This window comes from Gracilinanus agilis, chromosome 3 (assembly GCF_016433145.1).
Source record: "Gracilinanus agilis isolate LMUSP501 chromosome 3, AgileGrace, whole genome shotgun sequence".
Lineage (NCBI taxonomy): Eukaryota > Metazoa > Chordata > Mammalia > Didelphimorphia > Didelphidae > Gracilinanus > Gracilinanus agilis.
Window position 1 is genome coordinate 458789631 of NC_058132.1, and position 6000 is coordinate 458795630.

Below are 6000 nucleotides of genomic sequence, written 5' to 3' on the forward strand. Positions count from 1 at the left end.
TTAAGAGTTTTGTCAGACATCAAAGATCTTTGCATCCCAGACCATCACCAGTCATCCTTCCTTGTCTTGCCACTGGACTTGGATGACTCTAGAAGAGAGAGTGAGGCTGAGGACTTTGCACAACTTTGTCTCACTTAAATTCAATTCATGTGAAAGTCAAGGCATCACCCTCATAATTTGATTGGTCCTTTTCAAAAATGAAGAACAAACAACCCGAACTATTTGCCAAATCCAAAAAATAAGCAAGCTCAAATAAATTCAAGGATATTCTTTTCTACTTAACAATAATTTTTGTTCTGCAGACATTCCAGAAATTTTGTTTGATGCTCCATTTAAAGGTTTTCATTTGAATTCATTGACAAGTATTCCCTGATCAAATGCCAAGTGAGGCATGAATGAATGCTGACTTTTGAGTCAGAAGACCTGTATTAAAATTCTAACTCTGTCACTATCTGCCAGTGTGATACTGAGCAAGTCATTTCACCTTACTTTTACTTTACTTTTACCCATATATAAAATGGGAGAGTTGAACTTTTGAACATCTTTTGAGCCTCTTCCAGTAATAAATCCCAGGTTCTGAATGCTCAGCAATATTCCAGTTTATGACAGGGAATGAAAAAGCAGTAAAAACCAATCAAACCAAAAACTGACCATAGTCTCTGTCCTCAGGGAGTTTTCCTTGGTTAAAATTGAAATAAATATTTATATAAGATATATTACAGTATTATATTGCTTCCTAGAATTATAAAGTACTTTAAATCATGTGATACATCCTATGTCAAAAATGTTCAGATGAGAGGGAAGTCTGAATGGTAGCTTAGAGAATACTTTAGAATAGAAAGGAAGTGGGACTAGTCCTAACCAAATGGGTAAGATTTGGTTGGCAATAATGGAGAGCAAAATCGCTAGAGTGGGTAGATATAAGGATGGCATGGGGGTTGGCTGATAATGATATTCAGGAAGATTAGTGTGGGTCTCATTTTATATAGTCAAATGAGCATTAATTAAGTGGTTATGATGTGCCAGACACTGCTATATTCTAGGGTTACAAAGAAAGTCAAAGGATAGTCTGTACCCTCACAAAACTCATCTTCCTATGGGGAAACAGCATATAGACAACTATATATATATATATATTTTTTTTTAAATGTGTGTGTACATATATATATATATATATATACACACAAACACACACATACACATACAGACACACACACAGGGTAAATTGGGACTGAAACGACTTTTTTTTAAACCCTTACCTTCTGTCTTAGAATCAATACCAAATATCAATTCCAAGGCAGAATAGTAGGTCTAGGTAGTTGGAATTTAGCACCCTGGGTTATCCAACTAGGAAGTGTCTGAGGTCATATTTGAACCTAGGGTTTCCTGTCTTCAGGTTTGGCTCTATCCACTGGGCCACATAATTGCTCTAAGAGACAGGCTTCTTGCAAAAGGTATTATAGTTCAAACTTGAAGGAAGCTATGGAAGTCATGAACAAAAAAGCTACATTCAGGTCAGAGTACAGATAACGAACAGAGAAGGCAAAAGGAATTTAGACACATCAGGAAAGACTTCCTATGGAAGGTGGAGTTTTAGCTAGAGCTTAAAGAAAGGGAAGTCAAGAGATGGAGCTGATGAGGAACACTGCAGGTATAGAGACAGCTAGTAAAATGCTCGAGTCAGGAGAAATGAGATTGTGTTTTGTTTTTTTTCAGGAAACAGCTAGAACACCAATGTCACCAACTTTTAGAAAATATGGACAGAAATAAAGAATAAGAATGAAAAGGAGAGGGTCAGTTAATGAGAGATTTTATTTTTATTTTATTTTATATTAAAAATATTTTTCCATGTTTACATGATACATATTCTTTCCCTTCCCTCTTTCCTTCCCCCTCCCAGAGCCAACAAATAATTCCACTGGGTTATGCAAATGTTATCACCTATTTCCCTATTATTTGTTTTTGTAATAGAGCAATCTTTTGAAACCAAAACCCCAAATCATGTACCCATATAAACAAGTGATCAATCATATGTTTTTCTTCTGCATTTCTGCTCCCACGGTTCTTTCTCTGGATGTGGATAGCGTTCTTTCTTATAAGTCCCTCAGGGTTGTCCTGGATCATTGCATTACTGTTAATACAGAAGTCTATTACATCCGATCATTCCACAGTGTTTCACTTTCTGTGTACAATGTTCTCTTGGTTCTGCTCATTTCACTCTGCATCAGTTTATGATGGAGGTTCTTCCAGTTCTTATAGAAATCCTCCAGTTCATCATTCCTTAAAGCACAATAGTATTACATCACCATCGCATACCACAATTTGTTCAGCTATTCCCCAATCGAGGAATACCCCCAATGAGAGACTTTAAAAGCCAAAGTGCTTCGTGAAATGTAGACCTGTATTCAAGGGCTATTAGCAACATTTAACAAGTAAAAAATGGAGGTTTACAGAGATTAAATGACATACCCTACAGGTGTGTAACTGGAAAGTGGTAGAACTCATACTCACTCATAAAGTCTAGTTTTCTGCCTTGTACAGCATCCTTTCTCTTAACTAGTCTCAATGTTAATGGTGATCTTTAAGAAAACATTTTATAAACATTCCTGAGGTCTGTGTAAAAATTTTCATAAAATGTGAATGCTGCCTTTAAATTGCACTTTTCATTTCTTGTGGAATTGGTAATTTCCGTTATTAGAAAATACAAAAGTCAATAAAATTTTGAAATGAGACCATTACTTCCATGAGATCACATTATATACCTGGGACCCCTAGTTATCACAGGATGGAATGTAGAAGAAAGCTGTGGAGAATTGGTGCTTGAGAGAAACCCTTTGGAGCTTCTAAGAAACTGCCAAAGTTCTCTGAAGCATAAGGGGCCTTCCACTCTGAATTCCCCCAAGTTCTTGCTGTTGCTATTGAGAAAGACTTTGTTGCTGATTATGTCAATTTTCTTGGGACTGACCTCAGGGAGCTAATGAGGAAACAGGACTTCCCAGCAGCTGTTATTGCCAAAGAAATAAAAATACAAAGAAAAGCCTGCCTTGATTACTTTACAAAGGCAGTAAACATTTATTAAGCACCTCTTATGTGCCAAGCACTGTACTAAGCACTGGGAAAAAAAGAAATTTCTCTTCTTAAGGAGCTTACAGTCTAATGGGGAAAGACAACGAGTATACACACTTATAAACAGTAGATGTGTGTGTGCCTGTGCTTTATAGATGCATTTTTATATATGATGAATTAGAAATAATCAAAGATAATCTCAGAGGCAAGGCATTTACATTCAGCAGTAAGCAGGAGTAGCTTCTTTAACTGGGACTTGAAGGAAGCTAGAGAAATCAGAAATGAGGAGAGAGAGTATTCCAGGCCTAGAAGATAGCATTGGAAATACAAGCCAAACAAAAATGACAATTCCTACTCTTAGAGGGCTTTTGTGAGGCAGAAAATATGACAACAATTATATACAATCTATATACGGGATTAATTGGAAGTAATCCATAGAGGAAAGGCATTAAGGGGGACCACAAAAAACTTCTGACAGAAGATGGGATTTTAATAAGACTTGAAGGAAGTCAGGAAAGCCAGAGATGGGGAAGAGATAATTCTAGCCATTGGAGACCACACATTTTAACCGTTAAGAGGAGGGCAATGGCAAAAAACCTTTAATTCATGTCATATGACAATAAAATGAAAAAAATTGGGAACATTTAGTCTTGAGAAAATAATGACACTCTTCAAGTATTTTAAGAGCTGCCCTTTGGGGGAAATGATTTGTTGTTCATGTCCAATTCTTCATGACCCTATTGAAGTTTTCTTGGCAAAGGAGTAATTTGCCATTTTCTTCTCATTTTACAGATGAGGAAACTGAGGCAAAGGGTAAAGTGACTGGTCTAGGGTAACGTCACTAGTAAGAATCTGAGGTCAAATTTGAACTTGGGTCTTCCTAACTTTAGGCCCAGTACTCTGTCCACTGTGCCACCTTGGTATCCTTAGAAAAATTATTAGACTTGTTCTGTTTGGCCCCAGAAGACAGAAACAGAAGTAATCGATAGAAATCATAAAAGAGCCAATTTAGGATTAATGTCAGGAAATATTTTAACTATAAGAGTTGGCCAGAAGTGGAATGGGTTGCCTTGGAATGTGGTGAATTCTTATTGGAATCCTTCAAGCAGAGGCTTTATGAGCACTTGTTGGGTGCTTATAGTGGACATTCATTGTGGATATAGTTTGACTAGATGGCACTGAGTTTCTATACCACTTCAAAATTCTGTGGGTTTTTTATTTGTTTAATTATAATTTATGTTGAATAAAAGAATATGATATCATATCTGGTTTGTGACATAACTACCCGGGTCCTTTTTGTTCCAGACCAGGACTGGCCATAGTAGAGGTAGCTACCTCTGCCGGGACTACAGATTGACCTACTGGCTCTTGAACATTGGAGACTTTGTAGTTTAAAATTTGAGGACACAGAGGATCCATTTCAAATGCACAAATCTAGGGTTCAGACACTGGGGTACCTTTGAATATATCAATTGTGAATAGGCAAACGCAAAATATTGAGGTTGATAGTCTTCTGCTGCACAGTCATGGGATTTTTTTCATTCCTTTATCATTTGTTGCTGTGTGCAATAATTTTCTAAGAACTAACTTGAGGAGCTAATGAGGAAATAGGACTCCAATAATTCCAACAATTATTATTGCCCAATTCTCTGGTCCGTTAGGGGAAATACCATAAGTGTGAGAAGGCTGCTTTCCACAAGTTTGGTGTATTAATATCAGTTTAATACACCACATTTAATAGGAATATTTGCAATGTATCAGGGAAAGCAAGAAGACTTGAAGCTGCCAGATCAATTGATTAATCAGTCAATAAATATTTATTAAGTACCTACTATGTTCCAGGGTCCATGTAAGGATATGTTGATAGAACTAATAGACAGTGAGTTTCCAGTCAACTGGAGGTCTTGAAGTGGAGTCTGGATAGTTGTCAGATATGTAGAAAGGATTTATGTTTCATGGTTTTATATTGGAATTGGAAGAGATGACCTCTGAGGGCTCTTCTAGCTCTTGAGATTTTTTTTACTGAAACTATCATAGGGAGTTCATGTTTGTTGAATTAAATGGCTTTAGCAAGCAAGGATAAATATTTAACTTTACTTCTTAAATTAAAAAGTGTACTATCATAAATGATTTTTTCAGAATATTGTAGAACTAAAGGTATGCTCAAAAATGCACAAAAGCATTATAAGTCAAGGGTCCTTATAATCCATTAAAGATTCCTTCTTGGAATGATTTTTTAAATTCAGAATTGAAAGAAATGCTAAATTTCAAGTAGACATTAGTGGAAAAAAAAGTATTTTTTTCTTTTTTAAGTTCATGTACCCCCCTGACATCTCCATTAACCCCAGGTTAAGGATGCCTGGTGACCAGGGACTTCACCAGAGGGTAACCCAGAGGGTAAGGAGTGCCTCCTCTTCTCACCTCCCATACATTGTGGCTCTTAACTAACTTTGAACCATTGCCTTTCCTATCTATATCAGGACTTACCTCTATTTTAAAAAAAACTAGCTCTAAACCATTGTCCCCTGACAGTCATTAATCTGTTGTTCTCATTTTCCAGGGCCTAGCTTACTATCCTGCATGCATCTTCTCAAATGCTGGGTTCGGGGAAATAATGGCCTTTTCCCCTATTATGCCCACTCTAGGACTACCAGCTAAGATTTTCTGGGAGGGGCAGGTCATAACTACCCCAGGCTGCTATGATTTGGAGGGGAAGCTGGAAGGGAGGGAATTGAATGAGAAGGATTGACTACCATTAGTCTCTCAAGGCAATTCTCCAGGCATTCGCCCTTCCCAGGTCTATTCCAGGGTCTTTCTCTTTCTCCCAGTCCTCAACCCCCTCCCCAAAGCTTAGTGGTTGTAGCCCAGAGTCTCTGTTCCGCCTAGGATTTTATCTTATGAAGATATTTCCTTCTAGATCCATCCACAGTTTTA